Raw genomic sequence first — 22,732 nt, 5'->3', positions numbered from 1 at the left:
CCATGATTCTTCCATGATTACTAGTAATAGTTGTACCACTCAAGGAGTTACTGCTTATAGGGCTAGAGACTTCGTCCTGGGTTTTGTTTTTTCCTTAGCCATGGGTGCGCTATGCTTTTTAGTTTTATACTTTGTCTGATAGAGCTGCACTTTAGGATTGAACTAGATCTACTTTCTCTCTCTTATAACTTCATTCAGGGTGCCATAGGCAGTGGGCTTATTACTTCTTGTCTCTTCATTCTCTCAACATCCCTGAAATTTTCCTGTTACTTTTTCCTTTGCATTGTTTACAAACTTCTGTTAACTCTGATCTTCGGCTGTCCATCGTTGTCCTTACGGGTTTCTGTCATTTGCTTTTGGCTTTTGTTTGAGTGTCATTATGTGCCTTTCTGCATCCTTTATTTATGTCCATTGAAAACATGGGTTCATCAGGAAGCATTTGTTTCTGGAGATGCTTTTTGCTTTGCTTCTTCAACAGGCTCATCCGTGGTAGAGTTGGCAGAATTTGTTTTGAAAGAGCATATGCCTCTTGAGCCATTTCCCTTTTAGACTCTGGCCTTGAAGTCACACTCATCTGTCCTTTCCCTCAGCAGACATTTGTAGGAATGCACAATCTAGTGTAATAACAGGATACTTGTAAAGTAGTAACAATGGAATAATACTGGAAGCAATGTGCCTGTCAAGTGCTCTGAGCGTGAGGCAGAAGAAGTGACTGCTCAAAAGAGCCAGGGTATCATCATCAGAGAGGTGACGTGGGGCTGTCCTCCGATACCAGAAGGAGAGAGTGAAGGTGGAAACCCTGTGCGGATGCATGGTCACGTGACTGTGCCTGGGATTGCATGTGCCTGGGACACTGGGAGAGATTTCCTTAGATGAGTTGCGTCAGTATCTAACTGTATACTTCAATATCTTCCTTTTGAGTTACAGTCACAATCTTCAGCTGAAAGGTAAGGAGAAAACATTGCTGAAGATCCAAATTCACAAGATTCCTCCCCAGAACTTCCAAGTCACTCGAAAATTGTTTCAGGATTTTTCCCATTGTAGATGAGTCCCTTGACCGTGTGTCTGGGCAAGTTCCTCCTGACTGATGGTTTTAATAAGTGTTAGCAGGATCTCTGCCACTTTGTCCTAACTAACCCAGCCTGGTCAATTTTTGGTTGCTTCCAAGTGCTTTACTCTTTGTTTTTTAACTATTATAGCAATCAGTAAAGCAAGCACTGAATTAATTTATTACTTGCTAGATAAGAAATCATTCACTAATACATTGGTAATGCTAATGAAGGATTGAAGTTTGCCTTCTGAAGAAGAATAAGCCCACAAGCCATTGGTTTTAACAAGTCCCCTTTGTCATTGGTCAGTTAAGAGGCTTCATTTATGGTCCGTGAGGGTCTAGTGTGCCAAAGCTGCTCACAAGTTGAGTTTTTAATTTTTTTAATATTTAAAATTTTATTGGCAAGTAGTTGGTTTACAGTGTGGTGCTAGTTTCTGCTGTACAGCCAAGTGACTCAGCTATACATGTATATATTCTTTTTCATAAGTTTTTTCCCATTATGGTTTATTACACGATATTGAATATAGCTCCCTGGGCTATACAGTAGGACCTTGTTGCTTATCCCTTCTGTGTATACTGGTTTGCATCTGCTGATTCCAGACTCCCAGTCCTTCCTCCTACCACGTACCCTCTGGGCAACCACAAGTCTGCTCTCTGTGTCTGTGAATCTGTTTCTGTTTCTTAGATATGTTCATTTGTGTCTTATTTTAGATTCCACACGTAAGTGGTACTATCGTATGGCGTTTGTTACTCTCTTTCTGATTAGAAGTTGAGTTTTTAAAACCAGCTGTGGCCGATGGACTGCTCAAAATTCACAACCAGTTATAGTGAAACAATGCACTAAGTTTATCTGCTGGGAAAGTGCTGCTACGAGTGGGAAGTTCTTTGGCAGGACTCCTGAAGGACAGCTAGGATCTCAGCAGCTTCTCTTATTTTCCCATAGTCAGGCTGGTCCGGCTCACGCACCAGCCTGATGTCATCACCCTGTGTCTCCCACGTGGCACAGTCTCTGAGCCTGCTCCCCAACTCCCCGCCCCGCTGCATGTTCTGCCCACCAAAATTCTCTTACTAGTTTTGCTTCTGTCTGGAGCCACTGAATAACTTTCTTTCTCACATCTCATATAAATGATTTTCCAACTTCTAGAAATTAATGAAGCAAATTAATTTTTTCAAGATAAAATTTTGCTCCCATCTTTGTTACTATAGAGTGAATTGGTTGGTCCTAGAAATTCATTGACTTGTTAATAATGTGAGGTCGTAAATTTAAGTGAGTCTCATAGTTTGACCTCATTGTGGAGAAAGTGCTAAATTAAGCAAAATGCAGAAACCAGGAAAGACAAGTGTGATCACATGCAGACACATAAAAAATTTTGTTGTGTAGGCAGACAGCTAAAACTTTTGAAAGGAATAAGGGGGGCAGGTCTTTTGTGTGAGGATGGAGGCAGGAGCTGCTCGGGGGGGCTTCAGTACCCTCCCCCATGCCGCTGCCATCAGCACGCCCCCGTGCCACCCGAATAAACCTGCAGTCCTGATAGAAGGAGTCTGCCTGCTTAGCAGGTGCAACTTTAAGGTAGCTCCACTTTTGTGCAACTTTTCACCAAAGTGAAAAGTGGAAGTGTTAGTCGCTCTGTTGTGTCCGACTCTTTCCGACCCCATGGGCTGTAGCCTGCCAGGCTCCTCTGTCCATGAGGTTCTCCAAGTAAGAATACTGGAGTGGGTTGCCATTCCCTTCTCCAGAGTATCTTCCCGACCGAGGGATTAAAACTGGGTCTCCTGCATTGCAGGCAGATTCTTTACCATCTGAGCCATCAGAGAAGCCCAAGACAACTCCCCAAGTCTTCCTTAACTCCTCCAAAATTGAATTCTGCTCCTCAGTCCTTCTTGTAGAGAAACTATAAAGTTATTGCTAGCTTCAGTAAGGCCTCTTTCCCTCTCTTTCTTCCTTCCTTTTTGGTGATTCCACAAAGTTGCTTCCTCTGAGAAATAAAAATGGCCCTTTAACAAAAAACTGGCAAGTTAAGCTGTGACGTTTTCATTGTTTTTTAAAAATCATAATGCATACAAATATATTTGGTAAGCAGATTATCGAGAAACCATAGAGAATCTTTGAAAATAAGAATAGACTCAGCGACTTCACTTTCACTTTTCACTTTCATGCATTGGAGAAGGAAATGGCAACCCACTCCAGTGTTCTTGCCTGGAGAATCCCAGGACAGGGCAGCCTGGTGGGCTGCCGTCTATGGGGTCGCACAGAGTCGGACACGACTGAAGTGACTTAGCAGTAGCAGCAAGAGAGTATAAAAGGAACGTGGGTGGTTTATTTTTGGTTTTTAATAAGCAAAAACTATTTGGCTTTAACTGTGGAAAGCAAGCACTCAGAAAACACATAGCTCCGTGTCTGAAACCAGTAGATGCAACTAAAGTGACTTAAAAATACAAATAATACTTATGAAATATGTGTGAACATAGGACAGTCCTCTGCAGCTGTAAGAAAATTCTAAGAAACTTCAAAAAATATACAATGAAGATTTTTTGGTTTTCTGAGTAATCAATCTCCATGTGATTTTTAAAAATTTTTATTCATTTATTTATTTAGGCTGTACTAGGTATTCATGGAGAAGGTAATGGCACCCCACTCCAGTACTCTTGCCTGGAAAATCCCATGGACAGAGGAGCCTGGTAGGCTGCAGTCCATGGGGTCGAGAAGAGTCGGACACGACTAAGTGACTTCACCTTCACTTTTCACTTTCATGTGTTGGAGAAGGAAGTGGCAACCCACTCCACTGTTCTTGCCTGGAGAATCCCAGGGACGGGGGAGCCTGGTGGGCTGCCGTCTATGGGGTCGCACAGAGTCGGACACGACTTAAGCGACTTAGCAGCAGCAGGTCTTCATTGCTGTGCGTGGGCTTTTCTCTTGTTGCGGTGCGCAGGGGCTACTTGTGGTTTGCAGGCTTCTTGTTGAGGTGGCTTCTCTTGTTGTGGAGCACGGGCTGTAGGCACGCGGGCTTCAGTAGTGTGGCACATGGGCTTAGTTGCTTTGCAACATGTGAAATCTTTTTGGACCAGGAATCGAACCCATGTCCCCTGCATTGGCAGGTAGATTCTTAACCACTGGACCACCAGGGAAGGCCCTCAATATGATTTAAATTTGCTATTTACCTTGCTTTTGTATTTTTTATAGGCAGTTAGGGCCAAAAAACACCTCAGAAACAACTTAAGCTAATTTCTTGGTAGAGATGAGCTCCTGAGTCTTGAGAGGTTGTTATTTAACCAGAGTCAGTTAGTGACTAGTTAGGGAATTTCCATTCATTCATTCCACAAATGTATGTTTTGATTCTGTTGTGTATCCTGGATACTGTGCAAAGAAAGCACACATCTCACAATCTTTTGGAGGAGTCAGCTATTAAACAACTAATTGCAGTAATCATTACTGAGTTACACTATTGCTAAGTTCTGCAAAGTAAAAGTAGATGGCAACATGGAGTCTGTGGTAGGGAGACCTAACCAAATCTGAGCATTAGGGAAGGCTTTCTTGAGGAAGTGATGTTTGGTCTCTTGAGGGATGATAGAGATGGGGTAGCGAAAGAGTGATGGGATTCATTCTTGATGGAGGGAGAGCTTGTATAAAGACGGAAGGTACAATGAGTAGGAAATAGCAGTAGTGGAATGTGGAGATTGAAATGGAGCAGGATCCAGGGTATCCAGTTTTCCATGTCAACAACTTAGTGAATAGTGGTACCTCCAGTAAGATAGGAAACACCTCCAGGAAACCAGGATCTGGGGAGACAAGCTGTCAGGTTCAGTTTTGCTCGTCTTGAGTTTGCTATACTATGAGAAGAGTGCATAGAGTTATGGAGTAGGTGATGGGATCCACAGAGAAGAAGCTCGGAGCAGAATTCTGAGCTGGAGGTTTAAAGCTGAGAGTTAGCATTTGGGGGATAAAAATGGAAGCCATGGGCAGTGGGTCTTCTGAGAAGAGTGTGAGGAGGCAAGTCCCTAAGCTGATCTCTTCTTGATCTTCTCCATCACAGACTAAGCAAGACCACCCATTAGTTTAAGCCAAAAATCTGGGAGTCCATTTTAACCTTCTTTCTGTGCTCAGATGGTAAAGAATCTGTCTGCAATGCAGGAGGCCTGGGTTCTATCCCTGGGTCGGGAAGATCCCCTGGAGAAGGGAATGGCTACCCACTCTAGTGTTCTTGCCTGAAGAATCCCCATAGACAGAGGAGCCTGGTGGGCTACAGTCCATGGGGTCACAAAGAGTCAGACATGACTGATCAACTAACACTTTCACTGTCTTTCAGCAAAACTGGTGGACTTCACCTCTAGAACATGATCTGAATCTGTCCACTTCATCTCCTAATTCCCACTACCTGTCTTCTGGATTGCTGCTGTAGCCTTTGACTAGCCTCCTAACTTCCACTCTTGCCCTGGACAACCCATTCTTTACATAGAAGCCAGAAAAACCCTTTTAAAACACACATCAGGTCATCTCATTCTCTGTGTTAAATCTTCTGGTGGCTTTTCATAGCCCTTGACATAAACTAAAACTCTAAACTCCTTACTCTGGTACCAAGCCTGCATGTCTCAGCCTCTGACCTCTCTGATCTCATTTATCAGTGTTCATCTGGGCATCTGCTCTCTGTTGCCTGCGACCTTCTTCCTGAATACACACACAGGGGGATAGAGATGAAGAGGCCCCTCCAGACCAGGAGGGGAGGTGTCAAGAAGGCTGGAAAACATCTGGTTAGTAGTGTTGGTTACAGCTGAAGGGTCAAACGAGACCAGAATTAGAAATTGCCTACTGAGGCCTCACAAACCTTGGCCCCTGCTGGTTGCATCATCAGTGCTGGGCCCTGTGCGGAGCATTTCCTGAAGCCAGCTGCTCTGTGACTGCACTGTCCCTCGGAGGAGTGTGTAATCCCGTGCCACTAAGAAACTTGGTGTCCTAACTGGTCAAGGTCACTGAACACTGAAGCATTATTCTTGGTGGAACAAAGGAGTAAGTAAGAAAGACCTCTGTTTTTACCAATTGCAGAGGCTCACCCTTTTTTCATGATTCAAAACAACAGTGATACCAATAAGAAATTCAAATAGGATAAAAGAGTGTAGCACACATGATTTTTGAAGTCCTCTGACCTTCTTTTTTCTCCTTCTCCTCTGCAATTTATTCCCCAAAGGTAACTTGGAGAACAGAATTATACCTATCTTTTCAGAAATATCCATGCATATATAATCATGTTTTCTCTTAATACTATGTATAGACATCTTTCCATGATGCCTCCATTTTTTTGTACGTAATACTTTTTTAAAATTAATTCTATGTATAGACATCTTTCTATGATGCCTCCTTTTTTTTTGGCTATTACAATGTTGCATTGAATTGCATTGTATACATATCTCTGTGTTTTTGTGCAACTATTTCTGTAGAAGCAACTCCTAGCAGTGATCAAAGCCTATATACAGTTAAAATTTTGATAATGACTCCAAATTGCCCTCCAGAAAGTTTGTCTGAGTTTGCACTCCCATAAGCAGTATTTTTCATAGGATATTACCATTCTTCTATGAAACGCATGCTTTTTAAAAGTGGTTACTTGGAAATGTCTTGGTCTGTTACGTTTCTCCCTCTTCCTTCCCGTCTTTTTTTCTTTCTCTCCTTCCTTTCTTTTTCCCCTGCCTCCTTTTCCATCCATCCAGTCATCAGTATGTGCTAAGAGGCTCTTCCACAGCGGACAGTGTGCTGTGACAGCCCTAAATGGCCTAGCGTCTCCTCGAGGAGATGAAAACAGATTCCATGCCTGCCTGCCTAGGCCCCAGAGGAGATTCTGCAGGTACTCAGCTGTGTTTGTTTGAGAGCAATGAGCATAATAGAAACTCATAAATATCTTGTGTGAAGAGAAATGGAAGGGACTGGAGGTATTTAGCTGGAAGAAGAAAAAAAAACTTGGTGTGAGACTGGGTGTCTTCTCTGTCTCATATTTTGAAAGGCCTGCCACAAGGAGCGGGAATCTGAGTTCTCTGTGGTACAAAAAGAAGTCAAACCAAGGCAGGGGAACTTCAGAGGCAGGTTCTGATGATCAGTCTCATGAAGAACTTTGTAAATGCCTTTGATTTACTTGCAAGACCTTCTTGTTCAGTTAGTGTTCTTTTTCATGCAAGTGGGAAAAAAAATCTCCAAGAGTAAACAGGACACAAAGAATGGAGGACTTCTGGATTCAGCCACCACCTCTCTCAACTGTTTCCTCTTCACTCTCAGACCCCACAGGGAGCTGTCGGGGCGGCTGTAGACCCTCATTATGTGGTGATGAGCAGACTGCCTCAGCTCCAGCCTCACGTCCTCCTGGGTGGGAAAGAGCTCATCTAGTGGTTCAACTCAAGAGTTGCCCTGACTGGACTGCAGTGAAAACTCCCTTCTGGAAAAAAATCAGATAAAAACCAAACAACTCGGGAAAGGCGGCTGGGAAGGAGCATATGGTAACCAGTGGTCTGCTCTCCTTGGCCCGTCTTGCTGGACAGGAAGAGCAGGTTCTGCTGCTCTGGGAGCGGGTCAGTTCCCTGCACAGCCTGAGGGCAGCCCCAGTTCTGTCCAGAGCCGCTTGTCCAACGGGCGGAGGGGGAAGAGTCTTCTGGGAATCGGACTTCTCTAGCAGCTGTCTTCTGATGGCAGAGATTCGGGGACCAAGCACTTCCTTTGGGAGTTGAGCAATTACAAGTCCATTTTGTTTGACAAATCAAAGATTTTTTCTTTTTTTCCTGGCAATACAATTCCATTAAAACATTTAGCAGGCTTTCATTATGTTTTCATTGGCCAAGTACCAAGACTGAAAACCAGAACCATAGACTTGGTGGAGCCATGGTCTTTGGATGAAGATAGAATTTGGCTTGGGAATTTTGGGTTTCTCAGGGGCATCCCTTGTGGCTCAGCTGGTAAAGAATCCGCCTGCAGTGTGGGAGACCTGGGTTCGATCCCTGGGTTGGGAAGATGCCCTGGAAAAGGGAAAGGCTACCCAATCCAGTATTCTAGCCTGGAGAATTCCATGGACCGTATAGTCCATGGGGTCACAAAGATTTGGACATGACTGAATGACTTTCACTTCACAGCTGTGAGCTGGTCCTCAGCCCATTTCCTTACCCTTGAGGACGGCAGAGGATGAGATGGTTAGATGGCATTGCTGACTCAATGGACATGAATCTGAGCTAACTCCAGGAGATAGTGGAGGACAAGGAGGCCTGATGTGTTGCAGTCCACGGGGTCACAAAGAGTCGGACACGACTGAGTGACTGAACAACAAGAGCAACAACTGAGTCTCCGCTTCAGGGCAGTGAAAATCAGTGACCTGAGTTGGAGAGGCACTGTTGATTTCCTTCTTAGGAGCCCTGGACTGTATTTCTGCTGCATCTGTACAATGGGGCCATCATCATGTGTGTCTAGCAGAGGGAATAAGTTGGAGGTATTTGGGAAGGACTTCTCACAAATACTCATCTGGGAACAGCCGAGTCCCCTGCCTTCCTTGTAGCAGCTTTAGATTGGGGCAGATACTTGGCTTTCCCACCTTTGCAAGAGTCCAGGTCACCCTACTCTTAGTGGCTTTCCAGGTGGCACTAGTGGTAAAGAAGCCGCCTGCCAGTGCAGGAGACTAAGACACACGAGTTCGATCCCTGAGTAGAAAGATCCCTTGGAGAAGGGCGTGACCACCCACTCCAGTATTCTTGCCTGGAGAATCCCATGGACAGAGAACCCTGACAGGCTATGGTCCATAGGGTCGCAAAGAGTCAGACACGACTGAAGTGACTTAGCACACATACACTCTAAGTGACTGAAATCACAAACAAAGATTTTCTCTTAATGGAACTGTATTTTTATCTAGCTCTAATTTTAGCAGATCAGTTACAACCTAAACTTGTTTCTTTTTGTAAGGCTAGATAAGTGGACAGTTTAGACCAGAATCCTGAAAATTCTCTCAAGTCCCTTCCTAATGCAGTCCTTATAGACACATGATCTAGTTTTAGGATATTGCAGGCATCCGTTTTATTGTCACATGACACAGATGGCCAACTTCCCAGCTGCTGTCCAACATCAACTCAGCCAGTCCACATTTTGGGGTCATTCATGTGTATTCACATAATAGTCTGAACTCTCTTTTGGGGGTGGTGATGTCAAATAAACATACAACCAGCTTAGGGGAAAAAAAGTGAGGCTTCCTTGGTGGCTCAGATGATAAAGAATCTGCCTGCAATGCAGGAGACCCAGGTTCGATCCCTGGGTCTGGAAGATCCCCTGGAGAAGGGAATGGCAACCCACTCCATTACTCTTGCCTGGAGAATCCCATGGACAGAGGAGACTTGTGGGCTATAGCCCACGGGTTCTCAAAGAATCGGACACGACTGAGCGACTAACACATCCACTTTCATTTTTATAAGTTAAAAAGTCCTGGGATACATTTTAGATTTGACTTAAAGAATACCTTGACTTGAGACCCAAATAATGTTATCCTGACTCCGTTTCTGTGTAGATAAGCTCTTCCATTCTTTTGACTTCCTTCCCAGGTTTTACTCGATAAACCCTGAGAGTACAGGATCTCCTCTGTGTAACAGTAGGCAGGGTGAGTGTGTTACCAGTGAGTCCTGGGATTCACTCTGATTGGAGCAGCTTAGGTCACGTGCTCTTTCTTGGCTGCTGTGTAGATGGCGTCTCAGTAGTCTGATTGGCCTGGGTGGGATTCAGTTGACCTTTTACCAACATAGGAGTTATGGGCGCCAACCTTCCGTGTAGTCAAAAACTCTATATAACAGAGTTGGCTCTCTACATTTGCATTTCCTCTGTATTCATGGTTCTGCATCCATGGATTCACCCCCTCTCACATCATGTAGGACATAGTACTATCTGTTGAAGAAACCTCCATGTAAGTTGACCGGTAGAGTCCAAATTTAAATTGTTCAATTGTATTGAACCGTATTTTTTGTCCTTGGAGCTGGGGTGGAACCTTCCCCAGATATAGTATTAAAAGTAGGGGGAGGGTATGTTTATTGAAAATTGGTCCTTGATGGCAAAACAAGGAGGAAAAGATTATAGGGGAGGTCAACAAAAGTCTACTATAATTATCTATAGTGTGTCAGATACTGAACTAGGTGCTGGAGTTGAAGTTTTAAAACGAAGAATAATACATGTTGAATCTTGGTGAATTTCTAGGCATTTGAGTGTATTGAAGGAGTCTGTAAATATAATAATTAATCCCATCATTGGATAATTCAATGAGCTTTCCTATCTGAAGTATTATGATTTGTGCTTCTTGGAAAACAAAATAGAAAAGATAATTTTTTTATTGGCTTAGATAGTTATTTTATCATTTTAAATTATTACTCTTTTACTATTTTAGAATTTTTAATATTGTGACAGCTTTCTGTAGAATTCTGAAACTCAGTTTAGTGTTTTCTTTAGTATCACAAGTCCCCTAAAACAATATCTGAATATAGAAGAATAATATATATTGATGAAAACACCTTATTTTTTATGTGTATAATAGTTTTACCAAGGATATAATAATTGATAAATACTGAAAGTTTTTGCCCATGTTCTTGTAAAATTGTAATCTGTAGTACATGGGTTAAATATTGGGCCTTGCTTTTTGCTGGTTGGGGCGTCTTTACTCTAATCCATGTAAATAGCAGTGAAACTTTGACTTTCATTTGAACTGTAGCTAGTATACCCCCTGCTGAGAGTCTCAGTGAGAGTTAAAAAACATATTTATCTTCCATCATCTTATGAAATATTGTTATCATGATATTTTGATTTTGTTCAGAAGCCTTCTTTCAATCTCAGCCAAAATAAAGTCCAGTTGAGTTTTCCTATGGCTTTACACAGGAACATACAAATCCACAGGAAATTTGATTGATTATTATTCCAATGTTATAAACATGTAAAAGAGTTCTATAATATGTATGAAAATTTAGAATTTCTCAGATCAGAATATTTAAAACTATATAAACAAAGGCAAATATATATGTGAAATTACTTGCCTTTTATCAACTACTATTAAAAAATCAAAAAGAAAATGTAATAAAATCAAAGTGAAAGTTTCTTGGTAAAGACTGCCCTTGGAGAGAGGATGGTTTGATTACTCAGTTAATGGCATATAATGAATTTTGTTTCTCCTCCCTGTACCAAGTGACGTATTAGGTATGAAGCAGAGTCAATGTTGATAAAGTCCACTTGTCTTTCTCTGGGGGAATGGGCAAAGTGTTCAGGTGATGAGGGAGTTGTTAGGTCTCAGTGTCGCTGTCCCCAACTGAGCACCTTACAGTCTTTTAAATTAGTACCTTGATGTTGAGCGGAGTTTAATTTCTGTCGTATGAATATCAAGCAACTTCACTTGTGGTATTAGTCCCTTCTAGTGTACGTGACATGATGGGACTCAAGGATTTTAACAATTTGTGGAATTTGACATAGGTAACTTACAATCAACCTGCTTTATTATTGCAGCCCTTAATTCTTATCTATTCATTCATTCATTCACACCCTACCTTGTTCCACAAAATTTCAGATATCTTATAAAAACTACATTTATGAATCCCATCTATATGGGCAGACTTGTTTTGGTCCAGTCCCAGCATTAAGTCACATTCAAAGGAATAAGTATGACAGTGAAAATAATTAAAAATAATTCAAGTATTTACTTCACCTCTCAGAAAACATCCAAGAGGGAAGTAAATGCATTATATAGAATAGAACTTTTAAAAAATCCTCTTTCCCATCTCTCTGCACATAGCTGTCAGTTATCCTCCCAAAGTTTCTCTGACTTCTTGAAACACAATGCTTAGTCATCCAGGGATGCCCGACTCTTTGCCACCCCACAGACTGCAGCATGCCAGGCCTCCTTGTCTCTCACTATCTCCCAGAGTTTGCCCAAGTTCATGTACATTGCATCAATGATGCCCTCCAGCCATCTCATCCTCTGATACCCTCTTCTCCTTCTGCCCTCAATCTTTGCTGGCATCAGGGCCTTTTCCAAGGAGTCAGTTCTTTGCATCAGGTGGCCAAAGGATTGGAGCTTCAGCTTCAGCATCAGTCCTTCCAAAGAGTATTCAGGGTTGATTTCCTTTAAGATGAACTGGTTTGATCTCCTTGCTGCCCAAGGGACTCTCAGGAGTCTTTTCCAGCACCACAATTCAAAGGCATCAATTCTTTGACACTCAGCCTTCTTCACAATCCAACTCTCAAAACTATATGTGATCAGTGGGAAGACCATAGCCTTGACTGTATGAACCTTAGTTGGCAGAGTGATGTCTCTGCTTTTGAAGACACTGTTTAGGTTTGTCGTAGCTTTCCTGCCAAGAAACAATCGTCTTCTGAATTCATGGCTGCAGTCACCACGGGCCTCTGCAAATCCAGGCAGTCCTATCGTTCCCCTTGTTTCTTAGGTGTCTTTTCTTCTGTTTCTTCTCTCTGTATGCTCGTCTGTACAGACGAGCTGTATGTTCATCTCCATTTCTCTCCTTCCTCTAATTTATTTCTCACATTTGTGTCAATAAACCCAGAACCAAAGAAAGGGGGCGGGGGGAACTGAGACTCAAACCCAGAGTTCCCTTTAGGAGGTACCACAGGAGTGAGGTTGCAGTTATCCACATATTAGTATATTTTCTCTTTGTCACCCTTATAAAAAAAATTGCAAAATACTAATTAAAAACTAAAAGTCCAGGGCAGGGAACATATAAGTTGAGAAGAAAAATAGAATACTAAGCAGCACGATATTAGTTGTGTAGTTGACTGGGAACTACAGTTGACCTTTGAGCAAACATCCATTTTAATTGCTCTGTCCCCTTATATGCAGATTTTTAAAAACTAAATGTACCATCAGCTCTTTGAATCTGCAGATTCTGCACCCCTGGATTCACCCAATTGTGGATCTAAAAGTTAATACAGGATCCCAGGTTGGTTGAATCCACAGATGCGGAACTAGACAATATGGAGGGCCAAATGTGGGATTTGCACATCCATGAATTTTGGTATCTGGCTGCAGATCCTAAACCACTCCCCCAAGGATTCTGATGGAGGAGTACTTGATAGTTGGTGATATAAAGGGACTCCTTTCCATGTTGTTGTTCAATCACTGAGTCGTGTCTGACTCTGTGACCTCATGGACTGTAGCATGCCTGGCCTCCTTGTCCCTCACTATCTCCCAGAGTTTGCCAAGTTCATGTCCATTGACTCTGTGAGGCCATCCAACCATCTCATCCTCCCTTCCATAGTTCTCCCTAATCATCAGTGGAGCACATACCAGTTCCCCAGATGACAAAGCCCTTAGTTCTAAAATTATATACGATTTACAACCTAGATAAAAGGAACACTAAAAAAAAAAAGTAGGGGTAGTGCCTTTAACGTCCACAATAGCAGTTTATTCCAGTGACTATGAGTGAAAATAGAGGATTTGATGCCAAAACATGACTCAAAGACTCTGTAGTAGGCCGACACAATGTAGCCTGAGACTGCAGCTTCCTGATGATCTGAATTGACCTAAGAATAAAACCTTATGCTCTCTGTAGCAAAACATGCAAGCAGTGACTTTAGGGACCACAGTGGTGGTATAAATGAGTGGGTGCCAAGTGGTAGCTGCCAGCCTTGGGCCTGGGGTCACTGTACAGATGGACGGGACTGGTGACCACACAGCACGGCCGCTCTCACGGAGGATAGCTGCTCATTCCCTATGCCATCCTGTTTTGTCATTTGGGGCTCTGGTCCAGTGCCACTGTGTCATCTAATGCGTCAAGGTGAGCCTGAAACCCAGTTTACTTTTTGACCTCAGCTTGTGGGATCTTAGTTCCCCAACCAGAAATCGAACCCACCTCTTCTGCATTGGAGGCACAGAGTGTTAACTGCTGGACTGCCAGGAAGTCCCCTGAATTCTGGATTTTAATGTGAAATATCCCCATTTTAAATGCTCAGACATTAAGTCATTTGGGCTTTCCTGGTGGCTCAGTTGGTAAAGAATCTGCCTACAATGCAGGAGACCCAGGTTTGATCCCTGAGTGGGGAAGATCCCCCAGAGAAGGAAATGGCAATCCACTCCAGGATTCTTGCCTGGAAAATTCCATGTACAGAGGAGCCTGAAGAACTACAATCCATGGAGTCTCAGAGGCAGACATGACTTAACAAGTAAACCACCACCTGGGCTAAGCAGAACTTGCCAGCATGCCTTCAGTCATCCAACTCTCATCATAGGAAAGTGTAGCCTTCCTGTTTTTCGTGCAGATCTTTATCAGTCTCAGCACCATCGTCTCTGCTGTGCTCAAAGTTGGTTTTCTGGCAAAGTCTAGAATCTGATATTCTCAGATTCTCCAATACCAGCTGGGTGTCCAGCCATTCAGTTCAGTTCTGGTCCTAACACCTCTCTGAGTCAGTGTCAGACTCCACAAGTTTAAGGGCTCAGTTTCTCATGACTGCCCTCACTCCAGATGCTACTTGTTAAGTTCCACATCCCTAGTCAACCCATATATAAAACCAACTTGGCTATGTGTTTGGTTCCCATGATCCTCTGCTCAGGTCTGAATTCACCAGGATGACTCACAGGACTCAGGGGAATACTTTACTTATATTTGCCAGTTTATTATAAAGGATGCAACTTAGAAACAGCCCAATGGAAGAGAAGTGTCAGGCAGAGTACGCAGGTGCGGGTAAATAGAGCATCTATGTGCTCTCTGGGTTCTGTTCTCTCCCAGAACATTGATGTGTTCACCAACCCAGAAGCTCTCTGAACTCCCTCATCTAAGGGCTTTTTATGGAGATTTCACTGGGTAGGCTGCCCTGGTGGCTGAGATGGTAAAAATCTGCCTGCAATGTGGCAGACCGGGTTCAATCCCTGAGTTGGGGAGATCCCCAGGAGAAGGAAATGGCAACTCACTCGTGTATTCTTGCTTGGAGAAATCCACAGACAGAGGAGCCTGATGGGCTACAGTCCACGGGGTCACAAAGAGTCAAACACGACTGAGGGATGAACATACACACACAGGCATGATTAATTGAATTATTGGCCATTGGTGATTGAACTTTCATCTCCTGCCCCTCTCCTCTTTCTGTCTTTTCTCAAGGTCTGGGGGTGGGGCTGAAAGTTCCAAGCTTGTAGTCACGTTGTGGTGTTTCTGGTGACCAGACCCTATCTTGAAGGTATCTGGCCTGCTCCACACACACCAGGAGCCACCTCATTAGCATACAGAGGTACTCGCATCACTCAGGAGACTGCCAAATGTTCTGGGAATTCTGAGCCAGATAGGAAAAAGATCAAATATTATGTTTTTATTAAACCACAGGTGTTCTTTTTGGTTGGTTAAGAGCAGACTAGTATACAGTAAGACCCCTGCACGTGAACCTTCAAGTTGCAAACTCTCAAAGATGTGAATCAAGTCAAGCATAAGTGAAATTGCAGCTTGCCCTCCGTGTCTTACTGTTGATGATCCTTCAGCTCTACCGTCTCCCACTGCCTCTCGCTCCTCCCGTCGGTAACTCTTCTCTCCTGTTCACTGGGTGCCAGCCCCTGTATGCCAGCTGTTGTACTATGCTACTGTACTTTTCAAGGTACTGTATTGTAAGATTAAAAAAGTTTTCTTAGCTTTCTGTGTTTGTTTTTTGGTGTTATTTGTGTGAAAAGTATTATAAGCCTATTATAGTATAGTACTATATAGCTGATTGTGTTGGTTCAGTACCTCGGCTAACTAACATCGTTGGACTGACGAGTGCACTCTCAGAACATAGCTCATTCATGTGTAGGGGACTTATTATACTCGAGAGATGACCACCGGTGAGGTTTTTCTTTCTTTTTTTTTTTTTGAATACCCAGATGGAGACTGCCATATGGTTGGAAGATCATCACCGTAGAGATGGGCTCTCAGATAAATAAAAGCAAGGCCAGGATTTTTCTTGAAAAATCTGTGTTTGGTTCACCCTGACACACAAATGAATTACCCCAGAGTTCTACACTAATTTTAGAAGGGAAATATTTCAAAGTAGATATTACTAGTCTCCCATTCCCGAAATCCTAGTTTTGAGCAATGTCACTTCCCAAGGACACAGACAGTATATATTCATTGGAAAAAATACATCTACATACTGGATGGTAAAACAACTAAATTGTGGGTATCTGTGAAACTAATTTTTTAAAACATATGCCTGATATAAGGTTATTCTTTCTGAAAGAATCCAGTTCCATAATGGTAGGAGGAGTTGTGATGCCATGTTTAATTTATGACATTGAAATAACATTATCAGAACAGGATATGTGTGTGTCTAAAGTTGCTTAAAAGCAGTTAAAGGTTATTAGAATATATTTTAAAAGTTGGAAGGAAGAGAGAAGTTGAGTTAGAGCATATTATAATTTCATGCCACTCATAATTGTTTTCTGTCAGCAGACCATTTCTGCTGATCATAAATGTTGTGTTTCACTCACTAGGCCTTTAGGAGAACATTACTGTATGTACTGAACTTGATTTTTTTCAGGATTGTATTTTTTTCAGCCTTATTTTTCCTCCATTTTTCTCTAGAGACTTAGATCTGAGAATAAGATCCCTGGCATCTTTATATTTCTGCTTGAAAATTTTCGAAGTAGCTATGCTTTAGTTGCTTGTTTTGCTTAAATGGCTTTAATAAATCAAAATTTTCTATTTCTTTAGAAGAACTGTATCTCTGAAATATTTTGTTGTTATGCTGAAATATATACATCATTGAAATATATATCCCAGTGCTTTTTTTTTTGCAAATGTCGCTGGAAAATCTGAGCATATGATTCATTTTGAGTAAAAGATATTTAAAAAAAATATTTAACCGACTTAAAAAAGATTTCTGAGTATGCTACAGGGCTCTCGTAAAAGAAAAAAATATTTGGAGGATTTTGTGGCTTTGGTCATAAACAGTGACTGATTTCAGTGACAGTTAAAGAAATCAGATATTAAAGTGAGATGAACTCTTTAGAAATCCCTCCTGTTAAAATTTTTCCTTACGATACCTACACTTCCAAGAAGCTATTTTGGAGTCACTGAACATAAAATGAGAGCTTATGTCTGTAGTATTTTCATTGCTCCTTTAGATTTCAGGATAGTTCTGAGTAAAATTTTGAGGTGTTTTCTTGAGAAATACATGCTGTCAGTCACTGCCAGGAGTGAACTTTAACATAGACAATACAGTGTGTGGATGCAGCAACGATTTAGATACAGGAAACTAAGACGCTGCAGTGATATGCTGCTCGTTTTACAATTATTTATGAAACAAAAGCTAATTTATCCAGTGTGGCAGACTAAATAATGACCCCCCGCCCCTGCCAAAGACTGTTGTTGTTCAGTTGCTGAGTCATGTCCAACTCTTTGCAACCCCATGGACTGCAGCACACCAGGCCTCCATGTCCTTCACTGTCTCCTGGAGTTTGCTCAGAGTCGTATCCATCAAGCCGGTGATGCCATCCTACCGTTGCTTCATCTGTTGCCCTCTTCTCCTCCTGCCTTCAATCTTTCCCAGCATCAGGGTATTTTTCAATGAGTTGGCTCTTTGCATCAGGTGGCCAAAGTATTGGTGCTTCAGCATCAGTCCTTCCAATTAATATTCAGGGTTGATTTCCTTTGGGGCTTCCCTGGTGCTCAGGCTGGTTTGATCTTCTTGTTGTTCAAAGATGTGTGTTAGCTGCTCGGTCATGTCCAGCTCTTTGCAATTCCAAGGGCTGTAGCCTTTCAGGCTCCTCTGTCCATAGGATTTTCCAGGCCATAATACCAGAGTGGGTTTCCTTCTCCAGGGGATCTTCCCAACTCAGGGATCAAACCCATGTCTCCTGTGTTTCCTGCACTGCAGGCAGATTCTTTACCCACTGAGCCATTGGGAAAGCCTGTTCAGAGATACCTAGGTTCTAATCCCTGGACCTGGGAATGTTAACCTTCTCAGGCTTAAAGACCTCGAAGATAAGATTAAGACTCTGGAGATGGGAAGACTATCCTGGATTATCTGGGTGGGCTTCTGAACGCAGTCTCAGTGTTCCCATAAGGAGGAGGAGAGTTGACTACAGAGGGAGATTTGACTGCAGAGAAGAATGTGGTGTGACAGTGAAACCATATACCGCACTGTTGGCTTTGAAGATGGAAGAAAGCAGCTCTTGCTGCTGGAAAAGGCAAGGGAAGAGAGTCTGCAGGGAGTGTGTGACTGATTTTGGACTTCTGACCTCCGGAACTGTAAGAGAATGTGTTTGTGTTGTTTTAAGCTACCAAGTTTGTAGTCATTTGTGACAGCAGCCATAGGAAGCTAATACAGCTAATTAGTTGATGGTATTAAGTTAAATAAACTATCAATACATACATAATACCACTGTAAACCAAAAGGGAGTTTACAAGCTACTAAGTAATTAGTCATTTCTTAGCATTTGTATTTGCAGATTTTGGTTAACTTCTGCATTGCTATATTTATCAGCTTATTCTTTTTTTTTTTTTTTCAGTTTCCAAATGGTTATTTTATCAGATTGTTTATAAACATTAAATTTATCCTTGTTTGCAATCCAAAATAGTTACCTGAAGTTTGCTGTTTGTATGTGTTTTGTTTTTAGTCTGTTTTCTGAACTCTTTGGCACAATTTTCTGGGGGCGTTCAGACTACCACAATACACGTCAGGAGGGAACTTTTCTTTTGTGCTGCCAATTCTGAGTATTTAAATTTTGGTTTGTTTGGGTTGTGGCTTTCTTAGCTTATTCTTAATTGACAAGCAGTAAAAATTCCTAACACTTAAATGTTATATTTATAGGACTTGGCTGATTACTCTTAGCAGAATGCAGTTCACTTATCTCCCAGAGCAAGTTCCTGTTTCTGCTTCCCTTTCTTCAGTTTATAGCTGAGGTGTATATTACTATTGTCGGTGCTATTGATTCCCCTGGAACTTTTTCAGGCTGTGACTCAGCATCCTGATTTTTCGAAAAGGGAACCAGACTCCCACACGGGCAATCTATAGATGCAACAAAAGCCTGTCTTGTTTTATAAATACAAGGCACACATTCTACACACTAGGCATCCATTTTGTGGCAGTACCATTATCATCCTGGTACTGGGAGGAAGCATGGAAGTTTCTCTGAAACATCCATTATGAACCCACCCCAAGGCTTCTCTGAAAGTCTGACAGTTTTTTACATCCACTCCTGGCACCTGCACTTTGATTACCAGAGTCCCCTCAGATCTGCTGATTCCACACTGTTATAGAACAAAGAAATCCTACAAAAGGGAAAATTTTGTGATGTGTCCCTTATTGGCATTCTGTTTAGCAGTCTTTATTGGATGCACTTGTTTCTTGAGGCCAAGGGAAATTCTGTTGTGGTATTCATCTGTGTGGGCATATTGCTGGTTATTAAACCCAAAGCCAAAGGATTTCTTTTTCTAACTGTAGGTTCTTTGGAGCTAGAGTATTTCCATTTGAGCTTGATGAATTCTCTTGGGGGAGAGGGATATTTCAAGATCAAAATTAAACTAAATGAATAAATGAATGCACATTTCAAAGGTGGCACTTCAATCAGGTACCCATAGATTTCCTCCCCCCACCGACCCCCCCCAGGGATTACTGGAACTTTTTGGTTTTATTTGATCATAATTCCAAGACAGGATTTTTCATTGGTGTTTGTTTTGTTTTTCAATGATTCTCACCCCCCCCCCCGCCACACACACACACTTTAAGTTTGATTTTCTTTGGCATTTATCCCAGTTGGTAATTTGCAGTGTAAACAGGAAGCTGACCTTCCATTTGTGAAATCACAAAGTGAAATGGAATACCAGAAATGATGTTCTCCTAGAAATAATAAATAGCTTTCTAGCTTTGTGCTGTTGTCTAAATTCATAGCACAGTATTAACTAAAATTAATATTTACGTATAGTGAGAAGAATAATGTCTAGACCTAGGTATCTTCTTGGTTGTATTATATTACTTTATATGTTACCTTATTTTCTTGGATTCTTAGAAATCCTCAAGTAGAGACAACAGCAGTGGCATAAGCAAGTACTGGGTTGGCCAAAAAGTTCATTTGGGTTTTTCCAAATTTGGTCAATTTGGGTTTTACATCTGGGAAAAACCCAGATGAACTTTTTGGCCAACCGAATAGTAACATCTGGTCATTGAGCTCTTACTGGGAACCAGACACAGGTTGTGTTTAATAATACAAGTAAGCTTTCCTTGAACTACTTAGTTTAACCATCAAAAAAAAAAAAAAAAACCCTATCTGAGGCCATTATTTCCCTTGCATGGACAAGGAACCTGAAGTTGAGATTTAGAGGAGCCTGGCAGACTGCAGTTCACAGGGTTGCAAAGAGTTGGACACGACTGAGGGACTAAACAGCAATAACAACTGAGGATGCATACCTAATAAAGGATAATGAGTATTCAAACACATGTTTCTAGCCCACAGACAGAGCTTATTCCATGGCAACAGCCCATTCCTTGAGTCTGGAGATGGCAAAAGTCACGTTTAGGCAGCCAGGGAAAAAACAGCCAAGACTCTGAAGGTCAGAACAGTACAAGAACAAAGGTTCAGTGGAACAGCCAAGAACAAGATCTAAGAGAAGGTTCCCTGAGGGCCACAGAGCAGCTCTGCCTTGATAAAGAAGGGGATTGGGGCTGCAGTGCAGTAATTCACTGTGATAGCTGGACTCAGAAGGAATGAACCTCTGAACAAGATGTAGTGAAATTTTGTCCTAGTTGCAGATGTTTCATTTTTTTTAATTAAAAAGTTGGCTCATAATTACAAAGTAATATATCCTTCCTGTATAAAAAAAAAAAAAATCAGCACCAAATTATGTAAGTGTGAAGGGACATGAATTTGAGCAGACTCAGGGAGGTAGTGAAGGACAGGGAAGCCTGGCGTGCTGCCGTCCATGAGGTCGCAAAGAGTCGGACACAACTGAGTGACTGAACAACAAAAGTCAGAGCTGTCCCTCTTTTCCTTCCTCGTTGACCCACCATTTTCCCATATCTATATATCTAAATCTCATATATATATATATATAACTAAATGGAATAGTTGTTGGTCTTGGAGGGTTTTCTTCTATTTTTTTTGTTTTATTTCACAAAAATAAGGTCATACTATCACTTTGCCAACAAAGGTCCATCTAGTCAAGGCTATGGTTTTTCCGGTGGTCATGTATGGATGTGAGACTTGGACTGTGAAGAAAGCTGAGCGCCGACGAATTGATGCTTTTGAACTGTGGTGTTGGAGAAGACTCTTGAGAGTCCCTTGGACTGCAAGGAGATCCAACCAGTCCATCCTAAAGGAGATCAGTCCTGGGTGTTCACTGGAAGGACTGATGTTGAAGCTGAAACTCCAATACTTTGGCCACCTGACGCTAAGAACTGACTCAGTGGAAAAGACCCTGTTGCTGGGAAAGATTGAAGGTGGTAGGAGAAGGGGACCACAGAGGATGAGATGGTTGGATGGCATCACCAACTCAATGGACATGAGTCTGTGTAAACTCTGGGAGTTCATGATGGACAGGGAGGCCTGGTGTACTGCAGTCCATGGGGTTGTAGAGTTAGACATGGCTGTGACTGAACTGAACTGATCATACTGTTCTATGACTTTTTAAAGGCAATAATAACACATCTATATCTTTTATGTTCATACTCTTACTTCCCTGTGGAAGGAATTTTGAGGAGAAATACTTGTATTAAAGAAGGCTGTATTGCAGGATGGGCGAAATGGGTGAAGGTTGTCAAAAAGGTACACACTTCCAGTTATAAAGTGAGTTCTGTGGATATAATGTATAGCCTGGTAACTATAGTTAATAGTACTCTATTGTATATCTGCAAGTTACTAAGAGAGTAGATCTTAAAAGTTGTTATCACACTAAAAAATTTGTAGCTATGCATGCTGATAGATGTTAACTAGACATTATAGTTGTCATTTCACTATATATATATCTACTGAGTCATTATGTTGTACACCTGAAACTTATATGTCAATTATATCCCAATTAAAAAAATACACAGGGTTGTTCCTTGTGGTTTGGGAGGTCACAACTGGGACCTGTCCTGCTTGAATGCTTCCCGTGGCAGGGAGTTCCCTTCTTTGTGACGCAGCCGGTTCCATTATTAGATTGCTCTGTTAGACCTTTACCCTGACCGAATGTTTATTTCTCTGTGACTTCCTATAGCTCATTAATATGTTCTCTGGAGTTCCACAGACCAAATCTTATCCCCTCTTCACCTGTAACTAGATGAAATGAGACACCAAAGGGTTTGCTTAAGAAAAGTTAAAAAATGAAAGAAAAAGTAAAAAAAGTAAAAGAAAAAAATTATACTGCTTCTGTGGCTGGTCAATTTTCTCATTTTCTACTTTTCTTCATGGAGCTATTAGCTCCAAACTGTAGAACAGAGCCTCTTTGCCTTTAAAAATTTTTTAGTTTTATTTTTGTTATTGTTTTTAAACATCCTTTGTATACAAAAGGTGTTCTTTCTTGACCTCTGGATTTTTCCAGGGCTGAAGGCGCTGTAGTGGAAGGAAGATGTCATCGGATATGAGGGAGCACAAGGAAGTGCAGACTCTTAGGAAGGTTTAGTTTGGATTTAAGAGAAGATTTTTTTTTTAACCTCAAAAATTGTGTTAGCACATTTCCTAAATCTCAGCCAACTGTTAGAGCCAGACAGACCTTGAAAATCTTGTCAACCTCTTGCTTTTGTTTACCTTAGAAGTC

The 22,732-nt window shown here is 41.8% G+C and overlaps 1 protein-coding gene across 12 annotated transcripts in view; it reads left to right on the top strand.

Moving 5' to 3' along the window:
• The window catches only part of NCOA7 (nuclear receptor coactivator 7), a 160,738-nt gene that overhangs the window by 44,413 nt on the left and 93,593 nt on the right, over nucleotides 1-22,732 (top strand). The window contains exon 1 of one of the 12 annotated variants that reach the window (XM_086316339.1): nucleotides 17,678-18,247. The exons of the other annotated variants lie outside the window; for them this stretch is intronic. The gene's annotated coding sequence lies outside the window, so the exon portion shown is untranslated. Of the gene's footprint in view, nucleotides 1-17,677; nucleotides 18,248-22,732 lie in introns of those variants that run through there. 12 annotated transcript variants of the gene reach the window in all.

Source organism: Bos grunniens, chromosome 9 (genome assembly GCF_055505025.1).
Source record: "Bos grunniens cultivar Pamir isolate PY7600 chromosome 9, Bosgru_T2T1.0, whole genome shotgun sequence".
Lineage (NCBI taxonomy): Eukaryota > Metazoa > Chordata > Mammalia > Artiodactyla > Bovidae > Bos > Bos grunniens.
Note: the sequence above shows the minus strand (reverse complement) of the source record. Positions and strands in the feature narration are given on the sequence as shown.